The sequence below is a fragment of the Delphinus delphis genome, chromosome 9, assembly GCF_949987515.2.
Source record: "Delphinus delphis chromosome 9, mDelDel1.2, whole genome shotgun sequence".
Classification (NCBI taxonomy): Eukaryota; Metazoa; Chordata; class Mammalia; order Artiodactyla; family Delphinidae; genus Delphinus; species Delphinus delphis.
Genome location: NC_082691.1, coordinates 95,531,749 through 95,556,006, shown reverse-complemented (window position 1 = coordinate 95,556,006; position 24,258 = coordinate 95,531,749). Strand labels below are relative to the sequence as shown.

The 24,258-nt window shown below is 43.8% G+C and overlaps 1 long non-coding RNA gene across 1 annotated transcript; it reads left to right on the top strand.

Moving 5' to 3' along the window:
* Positions 1 to 305: 305 nt before the first annotated feature.
* On the top strand, positions 306 to 23,463 carry LOC132430799 (uncharacterized). The gene is made up of 4 exons (XR_009520567.1): positions 306 to 454; positions 19,403 to 19,569; positions 21,828 to 21,910; positions 22,832 to 23,463. It is a non-coding gene; the product is annotated as an uncharacterized lncRNA (long non-coding RNA).
* Positions 23,464 to 24,258: the final 795 nt, after the last annotated feature.

Below are 24,258 nucleotides of genomic sequence, written 5' to 3'. Positions count from 1 at the left end.
TCACCTCGTGGTCACCGCCCTGCCCTGGGGTGGAGTCTGGGGCAAAGGGGCGTGGTTTGAGATGCACTTGCCTCTTGCTTAGCTGTGCACCTCTGGCAAGCCTGTTGACCTCTCTGAACCACAGTATCCTCGTCCCTCGTAAAAATAGGCATAAAAATACGGGATATATAATGATAACCCTACCTATAGACTTGTGAGGAGTGAAAGAGTTCCTATTCACGTTAGTTATTAGTGTTAGTTGGCAGTTACAAGAACTTTCTGGGACTGGGGCAGAGTAAGAAGTGCCCCAATGATACTTTTGTTTGTTTGTTTTGTTTTTAATTTCTCAAGAGTTTAGGACGATGTCTGGAATATATTTGGTAATCAATACATATTGTGAGTGAGTGAAGGAAAGGAGACCTTATTGCAACGATAATTGGAGGGATAATGGGAATGGTCTGCCCTACTTTTACCGGTAAGTATGTCATGTTGTCTTATACTGGGATTACATTTAATGCAAAGAAACAGAACTTTCTAAGTTCCATTTAATTTTATTAAAATTATTTTTAATATTACTAATTTTATGAATTTTAAAACATAATAAACATTTCACTTCTCATTTGTACGCTTTGGAAAAACAATCCTAGGCCTTCAGAATACAAGGACACAGTGGAAACCTTTACATAGAGTAAAACAAAGAAAATGGAATGAGAAATGAGGTTATCTTCACTCACTTTCACATTAAACTAATTTCTTGATGATCACTGAAACTAAAAAAATTATACTTTGTTTTCCTCCAGTAATACTGATATTAATTTAAAAGTATCCAAGAGCTAATTTAGCCCGGTAATAAGATTTTATTTTGAAAATACCTTTATATTTGGAAATAATTTTAGACTTACAGAAGAGTTGTAAAGGTAGTACAAAGAGTTTCTGCATATCCTTCAACCAGCTTCCCCTAATGTGAACATTTTACATAACCATGGTATAACATCAAAACTGAGAAATTAACACTGAAAAATTAACTAGATTACAGGCTTCATACTGCACCCGTCTTTACACTAATGACTTTTTCTGCTCCAGGAACCAGTTCAGGGTACCCCACAGCATTTAGATGTCATGTCTCTTTAGTCTCCTCTTTTTTTTTTTTTTTTTCAAGTTTTTATTTATTTATTTATTTTTGGCTGCTTTGGGTCTTCGTTGCTGCACACGGGCTTTGTCTAGTTGCAGCAAGCGGGGTCTACTCTTCCTTGCGGTGTGTGGGCTTCTCATTGCGGTGGCTTCTCTTGTTGAGGACCATGGGCTCTTAGGGGCGTGGGCTTCAGTAGTTGTGGCTCACGGGCTTCAGTAGTTGTGGCTCACGGGCTTCAGTAGTTGCGGCACACAGGCTCAGTAGCTTGGCGCATGGGCTTAGTTGCTCCTCGGCATGCGGGATCTTCCCGGACCAGTGATCTAACCCATGTCCCTGCGCTGGCAGGTGGATTCTTAACCACTGCGCCACCAGTCCTCTTATCTATGAAAGTGTTTTGGCCTTTTCTTGTGTTTCGTGATCTTGACACTTTTGAAAAGTATTGGGCAAGTATTTGGTAGAGTGTCTCTCAGTTTGGGTTTGGTGTTTTCTCATGCCAAGGCTGGGGTTATGGATTTGGGGGAAGTATACCACAGAGGTGAAGTGCTCTTCTGCACTTGAGTCAGGGGGTTTCCAACATAAACATGATTCATTGTCAGTGATGTTAACTTTGATCACTTGGTCACTGTTGATCAGTATTTCCCTCCTTTCCATGTTGTATTCTTTGGAAGGAAGTCACTAAGTGCAGCCCACTCTGGGGGGTGGGGTTAGGGGTTGGGTAGATTAAACCCACCTTCTGGAGGGAAGAACATCAAAGAATTTGTGGACATATGTTAAAACCATCGCAGTAATTAAGACATATTTTTGGGGGAGATACTTTGAGGCTTGCATAAGTCTTGTTCCTCCTTAAAGTTTCACCTACCAGCTTTATCATTTATCAGTAGAACTTGCCTGCAGCAATGATTACTGTGGTGTTCTAATCGAGATTTTCTGTTTCCCTCATTTCTTCTACATTTATTAATTAGAATTCTTCCGAAAGGAGAATTGTCCCATTCACTCGTTCATTCATTTGATGATTTATTTATATCACTGTGGACTCGTGGATATTTATTTTAAGAGTCATAGAATGGTAAACATTGATCTGAGTCTCTGTATCCTGCCTCATGCACCATTATTATTATGACTATTATGAATTAGATTGGGCCCTGTTGTGGGTAATATGGAGTGTGAACAACAACAAAAAATATGTACACTTCTGTGCAGAATGATCTGCACTTTGCTGAAAAGAGTGTCTTGGTACTGATTAGTTGGAACTAGAAATAGTGGTGTAAGTCAATGATTTAAGGTAGCTAAAGTAACTAATAGTACTTAGTAACAGAGGAACTAAACATGATGTACTTATCAAGCTTTGGAGGAGGGAGAGAAAGGGTAGCGTATGGAAACTAAATCCTAGCTTTCACACACAAGTCAGTGAAGTAGCCTGCGTTCAAAACACCGCTACAGCTTTAATCATGTGATTTCCAGTTACATATTTGAAACCAGAAATGCTTTAAATAAGTTGCTTTTTAAAATCAGTAAAAGATGGATTATTAAATGGTAGGGGACAACTGGTAATTTTAAACAAAATGTAACCGGGCCCATACCTCACACCTTACACAAGGAACATCTCTAGATGGATCAAATATTTAATGTTAGAGAAAGAAACCAATAAAGTACCTGAGGAACTTAAGGGAAAAAACCTTTAAAAAAAATTCTGGGAGTAGAAACAGCTTTGCTAACTAGTACCAAATGCAGAAGCCTTAGAAGAAAAGATTTATATATTCAATTACATAAAATTAAAAAAAAATCTGTTTGGCAAAATCCAGCAAGTCAAAAAATAACTGGGAAAAATATTTGGGTTCATTTCACAGTCAGAAAGGTAGTTATCCTAGTGTAGAAAGAGCTCAAACATCAATAAAGTAAAAGAACAGAAGCCCGGTGGAAAAGCAGGCAAATGATATGAACAGAACATTCACAGAAATGGACAAATAGATTGCTGTAAAACACAAACCTGCTTGTATACACTTACGAAAACTGTGAGCTAAAATTACATTATGATATGTTTTCATCTATCAAGTTGGCAGAGATCAAAAAGGGTTATGACTCAGGTAGTTGGCAGGAATCCATGGAAAATCATTGTCTTATGTAAGTGGTGGGAGTGTAAATCAGTACAACCTCTAAGCAGGGCAGTTTAGCAATATCTCTCTGTTTTAAAAATGCACACACCCTTTGACCTAGCAATTCCCTTTTTAAGAATTTATACTATAAACATGTTTACCTACATGATGTGCTATGAGGTTATTCCAGCGTTGTTTGTCATAACAAAAGATTGGAAAACTACCTAAAGCTTCACCCATGTGGGTCTAATTCAATACACCAATATTTATAATATTTTCAACTTTAAAAAGAATTTGGAAGCTCTTTATGTGTTAATATCGGATAATAGCCTGTATATTGAAAAGTGAAAGACAAGGTGTAAAACAGTGCAAATAATTTGCTATCTTTTTCTGCAGGGTTTAAATACTCTCTAAGTGTGTGGATATACACATGCCCATATATGCTCATTGATGCTGTTGATGGAGAGCTAAAAAACTGATAAAACCAGTTGCATTTGAGGAGGGAAGCTAGGTGACTGGGGGCAGGGCAGGAAGGAGACTTTTTGTTGTATATCATGTTTACTACTTTTTGATTTTTGACCCATGTAAATATATTATCTACCCACTAAAGGAAGACAGGAAAGAAGGACAAAGAGAGGAAGGAAGGAAGAAAAATTAAAAAAGGAAGGAAGGAAGGTGCCTTTAGGAATTTGTACTGGCAGAAAGCGGGGGGAGGGGATTTCAAGGAGATTTACTTATATGATTTATGAGCTTTTGTATATTTTACTTTGATTTAAGGAAAATGTCAATTATGAAGGCCATGTGGCAACACATGTGACACAGTTTTAAGATATAATATTTTCCAAGATACAACTGAGTATTTACATCACTGGTTCTCAGCGCCTGACATTTTCCTAAGGAGATGCCAAGGGTGATGTGGAATTCTGTGTGCTAGCTTCCACACATAAGAAACCATCCCAAAATGCAAGAGACTCAAGTTGACATTATTATGGTTCTAATCTTGGAATATGCTGTGCTATATTAAAAGAGGTAAACCTTGGCAAACCAGGTTTTTGTTTCTTGCGGTACGCGGGCCTCTCACTGTTGTGGCCTCTCCCGCCGCAGAGCACAGGCTCCAGACGCGCAGGTTCAGAGGCCATGGCTCACGGGCCCAGCCGCTCCGCGGCATGTGGGATCTTCCCGGACCGGGGCACGAACCCGTGTCCCCCGCATCAGCAGGTGAACTCTCAACCACTGCGCCACCAGGGAAGCCCCAAACCAGGTATTTTAAATACGATTAATAACAAATTTAGTTGGAACATCTTGTAGCTCATCAGGACATACCAGTGTGACAACATCGCAGCTGAGAACAGCTAATATATGCTGTCATTATACCCTTGTAAAATACGCACATATTGGACATAGGGACAAAACCAAAAAACAATGGAAAAAATGAAAATAGCTGTATTAGGGATTATACATAATTTTCTTAATTTCTAAGACTCCCTTTCAGGCTTTGATAATTTCTTTTTCTTCCCCCTTCTAAAACAGCTTTTTTGAGGTACAACTGACAAACGATAAACAGCACGTATTTCACGTGTACACTTTGCTAAGTTTCGACATATGCATACACCTGTGAAAGCATCACCACAATCAAGATGTGAACATACCCATCATCCCCCACGTTTCCTGTGTCCCTTGGCAATAACCACACCCCAAACAACCAGTGACCTGCTTTCTGTCACTAGAGGTTAGTTTGCATGAATCTTTCTGTCACTGTTAGATTAGACTTTTATACATTAAAAATACTTATATTCCAAAATAAATTTTAGAAGCCAGAGCCATTGTTTCCAGTTGTCACGATTGGGAGGTTGATTCCTGGAGATTAGAGAGAAGGAGCTCTATTAGGGATTGATTTTATGATTGACACCTGTGGAAAGGAAGGGACAAGAAGGGGAGGAGAGAGATGCTGGGCTGTGATGCTGTCTTAACAAAGGCCTCAGCCAACCCCCAAGGAATTCTGAAGCTGAGTTGGCCCTTCAGAGTTACCCCGAGTTGGGTGACTTGCTGGCCTGTTACCTGCCACCCCCCTCCCGCAATAAACCTGGCATAGGATGTAAGCTGCCCTGGGAAGAGGGCTTGACCTTGGCTGAGATGACTTCCCACCTACAGGCTGTCAGCTGGCAACACCCCACGAGATGGGGGTCACGTCTGAAAGGTGATCTGTGCAGAGCATCACAGCGCTCCTGATATAATAATTCTGACATTTTGCCCATCCTGGGGACTTCTTTAAAAATATTATTATTAGAGCAACAAATGTCAAATCGTGGAAAGGGAAGGGGTGTTGAAATATTTTTAGAGATTTTTCTTAGAATTTGAGAGGACAGTCCTTAAATTCAAGTGTAAAAAACGATTCATTGGTTCATCGATTCACACTTTCATTCCACTCGAGCAGGATTTCTCAACCTCAGCACTACTGACATTTTGGACTGGGTAATTCTTGCTGTGGGAGCTGTCCTGTGCATTGTAGAATGTTTAGCTGCATCCCTGGCCTCTACCCACTAGGTGGCAGTAGCATGCTCCAACCCCAGTTGTGACAAAATATATGCAAAGTGAAAGAAAACAGATGCAAAGGACTCCATATCATATGATTTCATTTATATGAAGTTCTCAGAGAAGACAGAAAGCAGATCATTGGTTTCTCCTGAGGCTGGGAGTAGGAGTGGGTATTGACTGAAAATTGGCACAGCGGAACTTTCTTTTTTTTTTAAATTTATTTATTTATTTATTTTATTTATTTATTTTTGGCTGCGTTGGGTCTTTGTTGCTGGCGCGGGCTTTCTCTAGTTGCGGCGAGCGGGGACTACTCTGTTGCGGTGCGCGGGCTTCTCATTGCGGTGGCTTCTCCTGTGGAGCACGGGCTCTTGGCGCGTGGACTTCAGTAGTTGTGGCTCACGGGCTTAGTTGCTCCGCAGCATGTGGGATCTTCCCGTGTCCCCTGCATTGGCAGGTGGATTCTTAACCACTGCGCCACCAGGGAAGTCCACAGCGGAACTCTCTGAGGTCATATAATTACTAGATGTCTTCTCAGGGTTTGAATCACCCCACTGCATGGATGGACCACATTCTGTTTATCCATTCACCAGTTGATGGGCATTTGGATTATTCACAGCTGTTTACCATTATGAACAACGCTGCCAGGATTATTTGCATACAAGTTTTCATGTGAAAAAGTTTTTATTTCTCTTGGATAGATACCTGGCAGTGAAATTATTGGGTCTAACAATCAGTTTATGTTTAACTCTTTGAGAAACTGACAAACTGTCCGCCCAAATGGCTGTTCAGGTAGGTACTATTATCACCCTGGTCCCTGTTTTATTGATGGGGAAACTGAGGCATGGAGAGATTCAGAAACTTGCATAAAGTCATAGAGCCGATAAATGGTGGAGGTGGGAATTGAACCTGTGGAATTTGGAGCTGGTCTCTGTGAACGTGACCCTAAACTTTGGTGGCCACTTCCTGGGTTGGAAACTGTTCTCAGTTTCAAAGAATGCACCTTGTGTTCTTTCCCTGACCAGATTTTGGTTTCAAAACTGCTAGAGAACATGTTATTCAGCTCTGTCCATGGGAATTGTGCCTGAAAGAATGTCTGTGATGTCCTTTTCCTTCTTTCCTTCCAAGGTCATTCCCTAAGCAAATTTCAGGCCACTCAAGTATTTCTGTCTTCGTGTTCCTTCCATGAGAAAAATGAACAAAACTAGCGAGTGTTTTGCAAATGGGATTTGTAAACTCTCCAGTGATCGAGTCCCTTTCTTGGACCAAGAAACACATCCTTAGGACAAAATAACATTCTAGCTACTGACTCAATGTGTGTGTCTGGTGGATTTTTTTTTTTTTTTAATGCGGCAGCTGGTAGCCAACAGTACACGTGCCAATGATGGTGTGTGGGCCGCCTTGCAGCCACTCACGGGCCAGTTGCTCAAAAGACCCTTTGCAGCTGACTGATTACGCCTCCTGATTTCAAAGGCCAGCACAGTCATCACTCCGTTCTGCTTCCAAGATTTGATATGATCACCACTGTCTGTTCCCTTCCTTTGCTGAAGACTGCAAAAGAATGCCACAGCCCTGCCCCCCTCCATGCTCTAAACAAACCAGGGAGGAGATGCATATTTAGGCCTTTAGGTTACTGTACACATGCTTGACAATATGCACTTTTAGGGATTGTTCTTAAAGAGATGTGAACTGCCTTGAGAGAGTGTTGATCACAGTTAAGGTTATGGTGAGGTTCCGCTGGGGTCTTTGAGCTCTAATAATATATTCTTAGGGATGGGTGTTTTCTAGGTGTCTTTACTCTGGGAATTTTACTTGCCAAAAATCATACAGGCTGGTAGGAGGCACAACTGTGATCCTAACTCAGGTGCCAAATCTTAAGCCCTAAACCGTACTGCCCATCAAGACTCCGATCCTCCAGAATCCCTTTGTGAACCTTCAGGTTATGCTAAATGTCTCTCTTCTGGGTTCTTGTACTGCCCTGTGCATTCTGTTACCATGTCTTTGCCATAGTGTATTGAAATTTTCAGTTTCTCCCATTGTACTGCAAGCTTCTGCAGGGAGGAAGACATGTGTGTTGGTGTGTGCGTGTGGATGTGTGTGTGTGTGTGTTTAAACTTCAGGTACCAAGTTAAGTTAATCGTTCCCTTCAATTCATAGCTCACTATGATCATACATACAAGTCCCCACACTTTTTTTTTTTTTAACTTATTTTTGGCTGTGTTGGGCTTTGTTGCTGCGCGCGGGCTTTCTTTAGTTACGGCAGGCAGGGTCTACTCTTTGTTGCGGTGCGCAGGATTCTCATTGCAGTGGCTTCTCTTGTTGCGGAGCACGGGCTCTAGGCGCGCGGGCTTCAGCAGTTGTGGCATGCGGGCTCAGTAGTTGTGGCTCGTGGGCTTAGTTGCTCCGCAGCATGTGGGATCTTCCCGGACCAGGGCTCAAACCCGTGTCCCCTGCATTGGCAGGCGGATTCTTAACCACTTCGCCGCCAGGGAAGTCCACACACTTGTTTTAATTTAATTTTCTCTTCCACTCTTGCTCCGCCACTCATATTATTATGGCTAATAACAACATCACCACTCAGTACTTGCTGACAGGCATGAAGTGTTTTTATTAACTCTGCTCATGAACCCCACTGAGTAGTTAGTTACTATTATTATCTCTCATTCTTCAGATGAAGCTGATTAAACACAGAGGTTGAGAGACTTGCCCAAGGTGACCGAGCAAGTAAGCAACAGAGGCAGAATTTGAAGCCAAGTGGTCTGGCTCCAGAAGCCCTGTTCTGTGCTTTTCCCAGACGCGCTGCTGTGGGTGATGACATCCCACAGCTGTCCTACCGCTGTTCTGTGTGGGAGGTGTTTTCCACATGCGTAGGTGGTGTTGGGCTACAGATCTTTTCTTTGTTTGTTTGGCATACAGTTTATTTTGACCATGAAGATATGGAACAGTTCCATCACCGCCCGAAATACCTCCTGCTGCCCACCTGCGGGCTACAGATCTTGTTCGCGTCTTCCACTTGTCTGTACACCCTCTCCACGGTGCTGTTTGTCCCTCTAGCTCACTGAGTGTGATCGCTCCAATGCCATCCTGCACCGGGCACCCACTGTACCTTGCTGACCCGTCTCCTCTCTAGGGGTGCCTTCACCTCTGACCTCCACAAATCATGCTGTGAGGGCCATCCTTATCTCTGTCCCCCATGAACTTGTGCTGCAGTTTCTTTTTTGGAATGTACCCGGGAGTGAGTTTCTGAGTCAAAGCATGTGTGAATCTTTTATTTCACCAAGTCCTGACGGATTGCTCTCCAGAATGACGGTGCAATTTCACACCCCTTCCAGCAGCACCAAGCTTTCTTTTCTTCACATCCTCGCCAACATTTGGTAATTTTTGGCCATTCTGATGAACGTGAAGTAGTATATTATTGTTGTTTTAACTTGGATATTTCTGGTTACAGGTGAGGATGAGGACCTCTCCTGTTGTGCGTTTGAGTTTCCTCTGCCTCTGTGTGTGTGTGTGTGTTCCCCAGTTTTCCTTGTATAGTCTAGCTAGTGGTCTCCTATGTTGTGAATGTTTTCTCCCTGACTGTCATCTGTGCCTTTCATTGAATGGAACTCCAGCCAATTTTTGAGCTTTTGGGATTTTGCCATTCCTCACCCTTTAGTCACAAAATTATTCTGTATTTTCTTCTATTAATTTTACCTTTCACATTTAGGTCTTTTATCCATTTGGATTTACCTTTGTATAAAGTAAGAGGAAGGGATCCAACTTTATTTTCTTCCAAACAGTGAGTCTCATTCATGGTACCACTTAATGAATGATCTATCCTCTGCCCACGTATATGTGGTTCACATGTTATCATATCTGAAGTTCCCGTGGATGAATGAGTCCATTTTTATGCTCATTTTCCTGTGTATTAGTCTCACTATAACTCAGTAGCATGCCTTCATACCTGGTTGAGGTTACTATGCCTTACGATCTAGTAGATGCCTCTATTCTTCTATATAAGTTTTAGAAATAAGTTGTTGAGTTCATTTAAAAATTAATATTTTATTTCTGGGAAAATCTTGTAGATTTGTTGATAAGTAAGTTCCTTGCTTCTGTATGATTCTTATTTACCTTTATATCCTTACTGCTTGGCCTAGTACCTCACATATACAGTAGCTAAGTAAATATTTATAGAACTGAACTATTGTTCAATTGATTTAGGTCTCCTTGCTGGGCAGGGAAGCGAGTGATGTGGTAATGGACGTCATATTTGAAGCCATCTTGTTTTCTTTTGAGCAAGGGGAGAGAGATGAGGAGAGCAAATGGCAGGGAGTTGACCCCTCTGTAATAGGGACAACTGCAACTTTGGTTTGATTTCTTATAAGATTGAAAATATTAATAGCTTCTGCCTAGAGTTGTTTTTTTAATATAAATTTATTTATTTAAATAATTTATTTATTATTATTTTTGGCTGCGTTGGGTCTTTGTTGCTGCGCACGGGCTTTCTCTAGTTGCGGAGAGCGGGGGCTACTCTTCGTTTCAGTGCGCAGGCTTCTCATTGCAGTGGCTTCTCTTGTTGCGGAGCACGGGCTCTAGGCACTCGGGCTTCAGTAGTTGTGGCTCGCGGGCTCTAGAGCGCAGGCTCAGTAGTTGTGGCGCACGGGATTAGTTGCTCCGCGGCATGTGGGATTTTCGCGGACCAGGGCTCGAACCCGTGTACCCTGCATTGGCAGGCGGATTCTTAACCACTGCACCACCGGGGAAGTCTTGCCTAGAGTTTTAGAGGTGGCTACACTCAAGGGTCAATAGCTGGGTTCCTAATGGATTTTCAGAGGAAAATATGAAGCTTAAACTGGGAGATGAAAGGGGAACATTTTTGTCAGTTCATTCCTATGATTGAATTAATGACTTGTTTCGTATCGAATTGCGAATACCTCTGCGGAAAGGGTTTTTGCTACAGAAATGAGGAGGGTGCCATCTAGTGGCAATAAATTTATACAACACCATTTGATTTTCAGTCCCAAGTAATAACAGGAAATGCGTTACTGTACAGTGGCTGCAGTATGTTAGGCACTATTCTAAGAATTTTGCACGTTACGACAGTAACCCCATGAGACAGACATGTTATTATCCTTATTTTAAAGATGAAGTAACTGAGGCTCAGAGGAGTTAGGCACCTTGCCCAACGTCACAGAGGTACTACTGTGTTAATATCTGGACTGTGTAGCTCTGGAATCAGTAGGTACAATCTTTCTGCTATTTTTCCCGAGAGGAAGAGGGAGTGCAGGGCTGTAATTGGCTCCTACCGCCAAGAGGGCGTAGATGGTGTGCATCTCTTCCCCGCCATCCATCCACTGACATCTCCTTGGTAGTTCAAAGTCCATCATGGTGGGAGAATTTACCCAATGGAAATCAGAAAATTCTACACATTAGGGATTTCTTTCTTTTTCTTTTCCTTCCTTCCCTCCTCCCTCCCTCCCTCCTTCCCTCCCCTCCTTCTTTCCTTTTTCTCTCTCCCTTTCTTTCTTCCTTCCTTCCTTTTTCTTTTTCTTTCTTTCTTTCCTTTCTTCTCTCTCTCGTTCTTTCTCTCTTTTTCTTTCTTCCTTTCTTTCTTTCCTTTCTTTCTTTCCTTCTTTCTTTCTTTCCTTCTTTCTCTCTTTTTCTTTCTTTCTTCCTTCCTTCCTTCCTTTCTCTCTTTCTCTCTCTCTTTCTTTCTTTCTTTCCTTTCTTCTTTCTCTCTCTCTTTCTTTCTCTCTTTTTCTCTTTCTTCCTTTCTTTCTTTCCTTCTTTCTCTTTTTCTTTCTTTCTTCCTTCCTTCCTTTCTTTCTTTCTCTTTCTCTCTCTCTCTCTCTCTCTCTCTGTCTCTCTTTCTTTCTTTCTTTCTTCTTTCTTTCTTTCTGTCTTTTCTTTCCTTCTTTCTTCTCCCGAGAACCAATTTGCCTATACACCCTAGGTGAAAATGTCTGAGAAGGCACACATTGCAGCACTAAGCTTTCTTTGAGAAAGCTGGAAAAGAGATTTGGAAAGTAATTAAAACCTAGTTTGGCGGGGGCAGGGGGGGATAAAGAGATCTTAAGACTTTTCTTCTTGATTTTTTATATGAGAACAGAAACGGGTAGTTTATGACTAATGTAGAACTCCTTCAAATGAAGACAGACATATTGAAGAGTAATGTGAAATTGTTCAACTGCTTTATGAGAAGGGAAAACAGAATAGTTGCAGGGTCTGTGTTGCATCACAAATGGCCAAAGAGACAGAGGAGTCAGGAAGAACAAGCAGAACCATTTTTAGAGGAACTTAAGTTAAATACAGCGCGGCCTACTTGACCATTGTTGAAACAGGCAAAGTAGAATTGGAAGAGCGAAAATTCAGAGAACACACGTGTGGCGATCTGAAGGCAAGCAAATCACAGACTGAGGATGGTCACGGCGTTTAGGGGAAGTGACACAACGTTGCTACACTTTTCGACTTTAGAACCCACAGAATCCTTTGGGCTAAAGCTACTAGAAATATTTGAATCATAGAATAACCCTACTCAAAACTTTCAATAGATGGGGCTTCCCTGGTGGCGCAGTGGTTGAGAGTCCGCCTGCCGATGCGGGGGACGCAGGTTCGTGCCCCGGTCCGGGAGGATCCCACGTGCCACGGAGCGGCTGGGCCCGTGAGCCATGGCCGCTGAGCCTGCGCGTCCGGAGCCTGTGCTCCGCAACGGGGGAGGCCACAGCAGTGAGAGGCCCGCGTATCGCAAACAAAACAAAACTTTCAATAGATGGTACTGACAAAATGTTGACAGTACTTGAGGCTTAATACATAGAGGATCCTCATATATTTCTTCTCCTTTCTGTATGTTGGAAATTTTCCATAATTAAGATTTAAAACGAGAACCAAGCCCTTGTAAGTGATTATATTCCGTAGAGTGAATGAAATAAAGCATCAAGATCTGTCAGAAAAAGTAGGCCTGAGATGCAGTTTGCAGGGCTTTGCGTGCCAATCTGAAGACCTGTGGGTAACGGGAACCCATTGGAGGATTTTAAGAAGGTGGCATGTATGTGCATCTGCAAAGTTCAAGTGTGTTCATATCTGCTTGTAAAGGAAGGGCGCTGGAGAGAATAGCATGACTGCCGTTGGAAGGTAACACTTGAAATCTGAATATCGCCTCAGTCATTTGGGTGATGCTGTAGGGTGACCAACCATTCTGGTTTGCCCAGACCCGAACGTTTTTCTGAGATGTGGAAATTTCAGTTTTGAAATCTGGATGGCTCGTCGCTTTAGCGTTGGCAGCAGATGAAGTGTACAAATTGTGAGTGACTTCTGTGTTTGAAAGGTGTTGATGGATAAGGAAACAGGAGAAGAACCAGGCAGCTGAACAGATTCTGAAGCCAAGAATAGAGCATTTTAAAAGAGGGATTGGGGGCTTCCCTGGTGGCGCAGTGGTTGAGAGTCCGCCTGCCGATGCAGGTGACACGGGTTCGTGCCCCGGTCCAGGAAGATCCCACATGCCGCGGAGCGGCTGGGCCCGTGAGCCATGGCCGCTGAGCCTGCGCGTCTGGAGCCTGTGCTCCGCAACGGGAGAGGCCACAGCAGTGAGAGGCCCGCGTACTGCAACAAAACAAAACAAAACAAAACATTCCCAGGGACCCTGTAGGGACTGGTTTGCCAGTCTTTACTCCTTGCTATCGATTGAATAGCTTCAGGGTGGTATCTCTCAAAGCTTTAGATAAAAACTCACTTGGAGACTCTGTGTGTGTCCTTAACAGAATCGTGGTGGTGGCAGAGAGGGGACCAGGGCATTAGATGTCTGTTTGTTTTTCACAAAGAATTAAAGGGTTCCCTGCACTGTTGGTGGGAATGTAAATTGATACAGCCAATGTGGAGAACAGTATGGAAGTTCCTTAAAAAACTAAAAATAGAACTACCATACAACACAGCAATCCCACTACTGGGCATATACCCTGAGAAAACCATAAATCAAAAAGAGTCATCTGGGGCTTCCCTGGTGGCGCAGTGGTTGAGAATCTGCCTGCTAATGCAGGGACACGGGTTCGAGCCCTGGTCTGGGAGGATCCCATATGCTGCAGAGCAACTAGGCCCATGAGCCACAACTACTGAGCCTGTGCGTCTGGAGCCTGTGCTCCGCAACAAGAGAGGCCACGATAGTGAGAGGCCTGTGCACTGCAATGAAGAGTGGCCCCCGCTTGCCACAACTAGAGAAAGCCCTCGCACAGAAATGAAGACCTAATGCAGCCAAAAATAAATAAATAAATAACTTAAAAAAAAAAACTCCTGTTCTCTGTTTAAAAACAAAAAAAAAAACCCCAGTCATCTACCAAAATGTTCATTGTAGCTATATTTACAATAGCCAGGACATGGAAGCAACCTAAGTGTCCATCAACAGATGAATGGATAAAGAAGATGTGGCACATATATACAATGGAATATTACTCAGCCATAAAAAGAAACGAAATTGAGTTATTTGTAGTGAGGTGGATGGACCTAGAGTCTGTCGTACAGAGTGAAGTAAGTCAGAAAGAGAAAAACAAATACTGGATGCTAACACACATATATGGAATCTAAAAAAAAAAAAAAAACCATACTGATGAATCTAGTGGCAGGGCAGGAATAAAGACACAGACGTAGAGAATGGACTTGAGGACACGGGGGTGAGGGGGGAAGGCGAAGCTGGGACAAAGTGAGAGTATAGCACTGACATATATACACTACCAAATGTAAAATAGATAGCTAGTGGGAAGCAGCTGCATAGCACAGGGAGATCAGCTCTGTGCTTTGTGACCACCTAGAGGGGTGGGATAGGGAGGGAGGGAGGGAGATGCAAGAGGGAGGGGATATGGGGATATACGTATACATATAGCTGATTCACTTTGTTGTACAGAAGAAACTGACACAACATTGTAAAGCAATTATACTCCAGTAAAGATATAAAAAAAATTAAAGGGTTGTGCTTTAGGGATTGCAAAGATGTGGACAAAACCTGGAGAAATTATAAGTGGCAAAAATATTTGGAAAGTTGCAATGTTCAAAACATTGCAAAAACTGTCATGATAAGTGTCTCTGGTTTACGGTGAAGATAAGTGGGGTTTGATGGTAGGTTTTGATGCCCCCTTGGGTTGGAGAAAGTACCAAGTGCAGGTCAAATCTGACCCACTGCCTGTTTTTGTAGAGCTTATGAGCTGAGAATGCTTTCTGCATGTTTAAATGGTTGAAAAAAGTCAAGAGAATATTTCATGATGTGAAAATTATATGAAATTCACATTTCAGTGCCAGTGAATAAAATGTTGTTGGAGGACAGCCAGACCCATTCACTTACATGTTGCCTCTGGTGGCTTTTGCGCTACCGTAGAAGAGTTGAGTACTTGTGACAGGGACTGCATGTGGCCCACAGAGCTTAAAATAGTTACTATATGGCCCACAACCGAAAGTTTGCTGACCACTGACCTAGTGCCCTGCTTTGTTCAAAATAGGGACTTGAATAATTGCCAGGCTATAAAGCCTGGAGTCTTTCTGATGTTGTCCGGAGTGGGTGCAGGAGCGGAATACTTCAGGGCACCCCTCTCCCTCCCTTCCTCCCCGCTGGAGTGACTGAGCTGCTGCAGATTGAACTGTGTTTTGCCGGAGGCCCTGGTATGGGCCTAGCCCTTTCTGTGCATCCGGCCCAACCTGAGCGCTGGCTTTTCACATCTGACCTGCTCTGAATGTCCTCATTCTAGACACCTACCTCTCAACCTCACATCCCTTACCTTCAGACTATAAATGGCTAACGTTTATTGAGAGCTTACTCTGGACCAGACAGTGTTTTATCTCACTCATTTCTTAGGGTGAGATAGATAATCCTAGGAGGTAGGTGTTATTATTGTTATTCCCATTTTACAGATACAGAAACTGAGGTTCAGAGACATGCACTAACATGCCTGCGTCACACACCAGTAAGTAGCAGAGCCAGGACCCCAAGCTTAAGTCATCTGGACTCTGGGGACTGCAGAGCAGCAGGGCGAGGGGTGTGGGTGGGGAGTGGGGCGCAGCTGCCGCCCACATGAGATTTTTCCATTCATGTTCCACCTTGGAATTCTTTTCTCAGGTCCCCTCTCACTGCTGCTGCCACACCGAACCAAACCCAGCCCAGGGGATTATTGATTCTTTTTCTCCTTGAACTGTCTTCAGAACCACTTTTCTCTTATTTTCTCCTGATGCAACTGAGAGAGGGCAGAACATTCTCTAAACACTTTACTGAAAACAATGAGGAAGACCAAACGAGAGATAAACCAGAAACTTAAAAAAAAAAGTCCATTTCCCCCTCAGTGAGGCTGGTTGACGGGCTAGCTTTGCAGACACAGAGCACCTCTGCCATACTGCACCCCAAACTGTGAAGGGTCCCACCAGAAAGTTCCTCTGGAAAGCTCTGGGAAGATGTTCTGTTTGGTTGCTTGCTTGCAGGGATAATCCCCAGAGGCTTCTCCCAACGAGACCGGCCAAGTTTGTCTTCCGTGCTCAGCACCTTCACACCTTCCCTTTCCCAGTACCTGCTGCTCTGTTCTCCACCCCTCACTGCTGTGCTGCTGTCTTCTGCCTGGGCCTGCCCTGTGTGGGCCACCTGAGCTGTGTCCCAGGCTCCAGAATGCTTCCGTCTTCCTTCCACTGATAGAAACGTCTAACTGCCTGTAACCTGTGACCTCCCCGCAGAGGACCCCAGAGATGGGCGTTTCCCCCCATCTTTCACCTCTCCTGTAGAAGGCACTGCCTTCCGGTCTAGAGGAGGGGTCCAGAGAGTTCCCCCAGCCTTCACACGTTGGGGACTGGCCCCCCAGCTTGTTTATCCCTTCCTCTTCCCACAAACCCATGTTACTGAGTGTGGAAGAAATTTCCATTCCTCCACCTTCCTCTAAGGAGTCCGCTTCTCTCCCGATGGATGAGGGAAACAGGAGCTGGGTGGAAGGCTCCCTCCCCCTCAGCGTCTTTTCCTTTCCTGCCCCGATGGCTTCAGATTTCTGCCCTTGGTTTCTGTCCTCTCTCAACTCAAGACTTGTAACTGGTTGATTGAACTTATGGTGTCTTGTCTCTTAGTCAATAGATGCTTAGGAGCCCAAAAATAAAATAATGTAGATGTTGGCCTATAAGATAAAACTTGATCCCTGGTGGACTAACGCTGTCCAACATTAGGCAGTACAAGACAAAACACAACTGCGGGCCAGATTTTGCTTTATGTTTCCAAATGGTAAGAGACAAAGTGAGAAGAAAGGAAAGGGAGAACAAAGTAAAAAGAGAGAATAATGAAAGAGAATTCCAGCGGAATTCTCTCCCAGTAAAGCAGGAACCACAGTGGAATTTAGCAGACACTGAGGCACTAGAAGGGGAAGATGGTGCTGGATTGTGGGAAGATCTGGTGCCTCTCAAATCCCTGCCCTTAGCTTGACCCCAGCTGCTAGTTCAGTTCTCATTTGCAAGGACTCAGCCAGGTCTGAGACACCTGGCCCTGCACTGGGCCTTCCAGACTGGACTTCCACGGCAGCCAATATCCCCTTAGCTGCTGCACGTGGTGGATGATGTCTGGGATGAATTTGCGGGTAAAGAAATCCTTCACACTAACTTTCAACATCTCTCAGGGGACAAGGGTGTTGTGTAGAGTTTGCAAAGTGGATCCCTTAGGAATTCTGTTTTCTGTCCAACCAATTCAAAGACAGGGTATTGTGGCCCATTCTGGAAGTTTAGGTGTGTTTTACAGAAAGAAAGGAAAAAAAAAAGGGGGGGGGAGGGGAGGAGGAGTGGAGAGAACTTAATCTGGTTAAAGTAGGGCAACATACAGTATTGATGAGGATGTTATCATCCTTAAAGCCCTTGTTAGCGCTCTGCTGCCTTCGGCTTTTGCAAACAATGAGATAATATTTCTTTATAATCACGGAGAGGGATTATACAGTTTATTTTCTTGGCAGGGTTCATATTAATGACATGATGACTTTAAATCAATTTTCTGTTTTTCAGTGGGCATGGATGTATGTAGTATTTGGAAAAAATGTATATGTCTCTATTCTTTAGGAATTGAAATGAAACCTCAAAATCAGATTTGTTTTGCTATAACAGTTATGCCAACCTTAAATAGTCCTAAATAGGTATCACTTAGGAAACCTATCAAAAGAGTGTGTTTTCATAAACATTTTTCTTTACAGCTGAGTAAGTCCCAAGTTGTCTGAACTATAAAGGGACGAATGTGAGAGAGGGAGAGAGAGAGAGAGAGAGAGAGAGAGAGTGTGTGTGTGTGTGTGTGATTTTTTTGCCATTTAAGAGGTGAGGGACTCTCTGAAATATGTGCTTGAGGACCCAGGAACTCAGAATTTAGTCTTTGCTGGTGACCTTACAACCAGTTACAAGCCCCTTAAGCTTGATATGATCAGTAGCCTTCTTTTCAGTTACCTCCGTAATTCTGATTTTAAAAATACCAAATACAAGAAAACCCAATCTCCTAACTTGTAGTTCCAAGATGTCTGGGAGGTGGGGTGTCTCACTTTGTGACCAGCCTTCTGAGGCCTTGCTGACGTTCTCATTCTGGAGAGTGACAGTGAACAGTAAGGAGTGTTTCCTTGTCAAGCAACCCCTCCCAGGTACCCTGCCCCACCCCCCTGGTTACCCAGAGGTGACCCAGAACTGGAAAAGCCTGAGGCACGGGTGTCACGTACATTGTCACAAACCCAGGAGTGAAGCCAAAGAGACTATTCGCTGGTCTGGTCTCTTTCTCTCTATTTTCTGCTTCTCGCACATGTCACTCTTGTTACTTTGTTCTCCCTTCCCTTTCTTCTCACTTGGTCTCTTATCATTTGGAAACCTAAAGCAAAATCTGGCCAGCCGTTGTGTTTTGTCTTGTACTGCCTAATGTTGGACAGCATTAGTCCACCAGTGATCAATTTTTATCTTATAGGCTAACATCTAAATTTAGGAGATTGCATATATGTACACACAAAAGTCTGTCTTCTCTTGAAAAATTAGAAGATTTGGCAATATTGGGTCTGCATGGTGAATTGTTTGAAGTAGAATAGTGGCTGCCCATTTTAAACAGGTAGATATGCACTTTTCAGTGTTATAGTACCCACCAGTTCCTCTTGACCCTGAGGCCTCGTGCCGGTGTGCTTGCCCTATTATAATTGTTATCATATAAATGGAAGGCTGATAAAATGGATTTCCCTAATCGCACATTAATTTTATTTCAAATTAAGTGAGAGATTTATTTTTATTATAAAATTGTATTATTAAATCATATTTGTTTAAAAATAGCACCAGACAAAGCAGTATACTGCCAAGTTAAGAAAGCATTGTTTAGAGACATGAAAATTCATGCAAAATTCAACACAAAGACTGGTACAAGAATGACTTTATTCATAATCGCCAGAGACAGAAAACAAGGTTCTTTGACAAATTCCGCATCTTCAGTAAGAGAGTCATGTTACTTATGTTACTTCTACTAATAGAGGAGAATGGCATTGGTCAGCAGCTTTCATGTATGACAAAGCAGTGAATTCACCTTTCTTATTTTGTCCCAAGTTATACAAGTTTGTAATAAATAACATCTCCCCAAATTTCTTGCACATAATTATTGATTTCCATTGATTTGGTAGCGTCTTCTATTGGTGTTCATTCACGTTTATCTCTGATTTTTTTTTTTTTTTTTTTTTTTTTTTTTTTGCAGCGCACAGGCTCCGGACGCGCAGGCGCAGCGGCCATGGCTCACGGGCCCAGCCGCTCCGCGGCACGTGGGATCCTCTCCGACCGGGGCACGAACCCGTTTGCCCTGCATTGGCAGGTGGACTCTCAACCACTGCGCCACCAGGGAAGCCCTATCTCTGATTTTAAGAGGTGAAAGCATAGGGGGCGTGTGGGCAGGCACCGTATTTATAGGGATGGGGGGCCGGTTTATTTTTTGATCCTTTCTCATTTGGGGAGCTAGAATGGAGGCACCTGTATTTTGGGGAGACTCTCATGGTGGAACCAAACACCAAAGGTTTGAAATTCTTAGCTATTAAGTTCAAAAACTTTGGTCCAGGTGTAGGATAGAACAGATTTGGAAGAATATGTGATTGGGGAACCATTTTCCTTTCACTTCTATCTCAAGCACCACCATGCAGACTAGAAAATGCTTTTCCAAGTTAGGGAGGAATGAGAGAAGTGGCAGGGAAGAGTTGGAGAGGGTAAGCATCTCTCTGAAAGGGGCCCTACGTCTTGGCCCATCACTCATGGCTGCGTGGAGGTGTCAGTGGCAGAGGGGGCTTTGCGAGCTCGCTCCCGAGTCTCCCACAGCCCATCCACCCTTGGGAGAATCCCTGTATCTTCCTTGTGTTCGCAAAAAGGGTTTGGAAATTTGCTGATGGAGTTAGTAGATTCCAAGGGGGTCTGGTGGTGGGTCATACCAAGGAGGCTTTGCCAGCTTGGGTTCTGATGAAGCCAGTGCAAGGACAGAGGAACATCCACCTCCTGCCCCCTCCAAGTCTCTGTTTGATCCCCAAACACAGATACCTCACCTCCGGGAGGATAGGAAGGAGGACTCCTAAGAAAATCTTGTAATCCTAGGGTTCAAGCCTACTATGACTGAGAAAACACTAAAGAATAATTGGTTTAGGGAGCAGTGTCAACTCAGTGAGGGGGATAAACATGAACAAGATTTCCCCTTCGGTCATAGCGCTCAGCTCTGTGCTGTTGAATCTATTCCCATCCTGTTGTCGAACCCAAGTTCACGTGCCCGATGCACAGTGAGCCCAAACTGAAACAGAGTTTGGAGCAGAGAAAGGTTTATTAGTAGAGGAGGTGCCAACTCCTCAAGTCCAACCGGTTGGCTGGCTGGGGTGCGAGGTTTATTTTTTCGTTTATTTTTTTTGCGGTACGCGGGCCTCTCACTGTTGTGGCCTCTCCCGTTGCGGAGCACAGGCTCCGGACGCGCAGGCTCAGCGGCCATGGGTCACTGGCCCAGCCGCTCCGCGGCATGTGGGATCCTCGCGGACCGGGGCATGAACCCGTGTCCCCTGCATCGGCAGGCGGACTCTCAACCACTGTGCCACCAGGGAAGCCCTGGGGTGCGAGGTTTTTAAAGGCAAAAGAGGTAAAGGGAAGGGGGTCTTTGTGATCTCACCTTCCCGATAAGGCCTCCGTTGCAGACTTCCTGGCACTGTCACGTGACTCGGGGTGTCCTTGGTGACTGTGATTGATCTGTGAGCGCCTGCAAAGCAAACTAGTAAATCATGGCCTTGTGATCCCTTAACTTCTTTCCAGGAGAGAGAAAAAGCCTTGGCTGAAGCATTTCATTATTTACTCAGAGCTTTTGTGGTGGTTCAGAAGCTTCATTTCTTAATTAGCCCTCCTGGTGTCATCAATTTTAAGTTCACTTGGGGCAGCTGGTTGAAGCCACAGGACATTATCTCCACAGTTTGGGGTCATAAATCAAGGCATTAGTTTAAGCTAACCATCATGGAAAAGATTTTGTTGGGCTTGCTTTTCCTTTGTTTCTGCATTCCCTCACTTCCCTAGTTGTAACTGTTTGAATCTGCGCTTTGGAACTCAAGGAAAGGTCTAGGAGTCTAAAACCTTTTTCTACAAACAAGAGACAGGAGACATGGAAAGGTTTTTGTACCCGGTGGGACCCCACAGGGTCCTGCTCGGTTTCAATCCCGTAGTGATATCTTGGGCAGGTTGCATCTTTCCTAGTCTTTTTTGGTTATTACTACTCAATCCAAGTTAGTGTCATATTTGGTTTAAACCTTACCTTCTCCCTTTGTCCCAAGCACAGTTTGAGCTGAGACCCATCTGCTTGGGTTGGATGGGAAGGGGGTAGGCTCTGAGACACCGGTCTCTCCTTCCTCTTCCTCCAGGGTGCTGGTGTGGAGAGGGGGGCCGGAGGATGTCTCATTATTTTACTGGCTGCTGTGGTAAATGTACTGTCTTGCGGGTGCTGCTTCCCCTACACCATCTGGCCATGGTGCCTCTGGGGGCCAGGCATCCCTGTACTGGCTATCTCCTGAGGAGCACAAGTGAGTTCCTTGAGAGGGCTTTGTGGCACTGTCCAGCGTACTGCCCATGACTCATGTCACCCTCCTTTTCTTTCCCTCCCCTCCCCTTTTTAAAAGTATGACCAAGGTGGACAGTTGCTGTTGGGATCCTGGCTGGTTACAGTACGGCTGGCATTTCCTCATTTTGGTAAACTTTCAGGGTAAGTACGTAACCTTAGTTCTTGGCTGCTTTCTTTAATCTGTCCTTCTTAACCCTGTCTACATACCACAATTGCCTGAATTACCTGAAGGGCTTAAAAAAAAAATCCACACCCAGGTCTCCCACCCTCAAAAATTCTGAGCCATTGTTCTGGAGAAAAGCTAAGCATTGGCATCTCCAAAGCTCCCCGTTGCAAGTCTGATTTGGAGCAGGGGGTGGTTGAGAATGACTACAGGTAAAGGGTACTTTCCTGTGTGGTTTATAGTGTGGGCTCTAGGGTCAATTCTGGGGCAACAGGAACCAAGCCACCCAACATCTTCGTGGAAGTGACTGACTGACTTCCTGGAGGAAACTAAGAGGACAATTCTCCCACCAGGTAGAGGGATACCAGATCCAGAGGTTGAAAATTAAAATATTTTTAAAAACTGAGATTTGAGCTTGTGAAAATCACTTCTACTACATAGTGTTAGGAAAGCAAAGATATTTCTCATATCTCTGTGAAAAGGAGGAAAAAGAAGATAAGCCTAGAGGGTCAAATGTTCTTTATAAACTGAAAACCATTCCTATGTGCTTATTTGGGAAAGGATATGGGGACAAAAAAATATTGCTTGGATTTTAGTAAACAAAGAGTGTTGCCTGCCATTACAGTAAACAATGAATTATGCCCACCATCGAGCCGTCAGTCACTGTTGCCACCCCACTGTGTGCCCTGAGAGGAAATTCAGGATGGTGAAAAAAACTATCTGGCCCTAGATATTTAAGATGCTTATCAAAGGAATAATTTCAATGGACCCAGACTTTTGCATCTTCCCATATGTAGAAAAGCACTAAAATCATTAACCTGACATGTCTGTTTTTTTGTGATTAGCAGTAATCTTTTGATGTTCAGCTACATGTTTTTTTGTTTTTTGTTTTTCCCCAGCAAAAACTATATATCCTGGCTCTTCCCTTACCTCTTTGGAACAGTTCCTCAGAGCCATATGAGAGGCTGTCTCCCAGTCCATAGCCCTCAGTAATGTCCCTGAATAAAACATAACTCTTTAGGCTGTACCTTTTGTTTTTTCTTAGTTGACAAATGTAATTAAAGAAAACAGCCTAGATGCCCTATGAAATAAACCGCTGTAAGAACAAAGACCAGGGATGTGGAAGCGATGTGATCAAAGCCTAATGCGCTCCCAAGAGAACTGAAGTGTCAGCAAGGTTTGTGCTGGTTGTTCATAAAATAAGCAGTTATGTGTTTAAGGGAAAAATCTGCCTGGGACATCAAAGTCTTCACAGACCGCAAGTTGTAACAGAGTATCTTTTGAATGTAGCGGAAATTGTGTGTCCTGAAAAGACGGAAGCCCGGGCAAATGTAAGCATAACTGGAAATGCTGTTGTTCAATGTCCTGGAAATATGGCTAGGAAACGAAAAGATAAATTGTGTGAAAAGTTTTAAACATTGTGACGTTTGCTATTACAGCTGATGAGGTTACATATTTAGTAGTATTTAGATGTAATAATTAGCTCTATTTATTCACTCTGGGTTTGAGGGGTATTTTTTAATTAATTAATTAAAAAATTTTTATTTTTGGCTGCGTTGGGTCTTTGTTGCTGCGCGCGGACTTTCTCTAGTTGCGGTGTCCCCTGCATTGGCAGGCGGATTCTTAACCACTGCACCACCAGGGAAGCCCCAAGGGTTTGAGAATTTTTTTTTTTTTTTTTTGCAGTACGCGGGCCTCTCACTGTTGTGGCCTCTCCCGTTGCGGAGCACAGGCTCCGGACGCGCAGGCTCAGCGGCCGTGGCTCACGGGCCCAGCCACTCCACGGCACGTGGGATCTTCCCGGACCGGGGCACGAACCCGTGTCCCCTGCATCGGCAGGCGGACTCTCAACCACTGCGCCACCAGGGAAGCCCTGAGAATTTTTATGATTGAAAATATTTTGGACAGCATGCCCATGACAGGCACAATACAAGGAAGTGAGTAAGAAATTCATTTTTGTAACAGAGGAAACTTTCAAACAATTTTATGTAGATGATGTTCCTGGGATAGATGATGCTCATATTGGACTTGCCATTAAATGTAAGTTTCATGTCGTAAGTTACATGAGGACACAGCTTTTACATCTACTCATTTGCATCATTCAGCAGAAATTGCTTTCTGCTGGAAGTTAAAAATGGAATGCATCACAGACACAGAGCTCACCACCTGTAAGCTGGATCTCCTCCTAGGGTTTGGACCACAGAGTGTTCCAGGTGCTGTTTGATGAATTGGACACGTAACACAGCAGTCTCCTCACGGCAGGTAGGTTGAGAGGCTTAGTCATGGCTGAAGCTAAGGAGTATTATTGAACTGTTGAAACAAACTC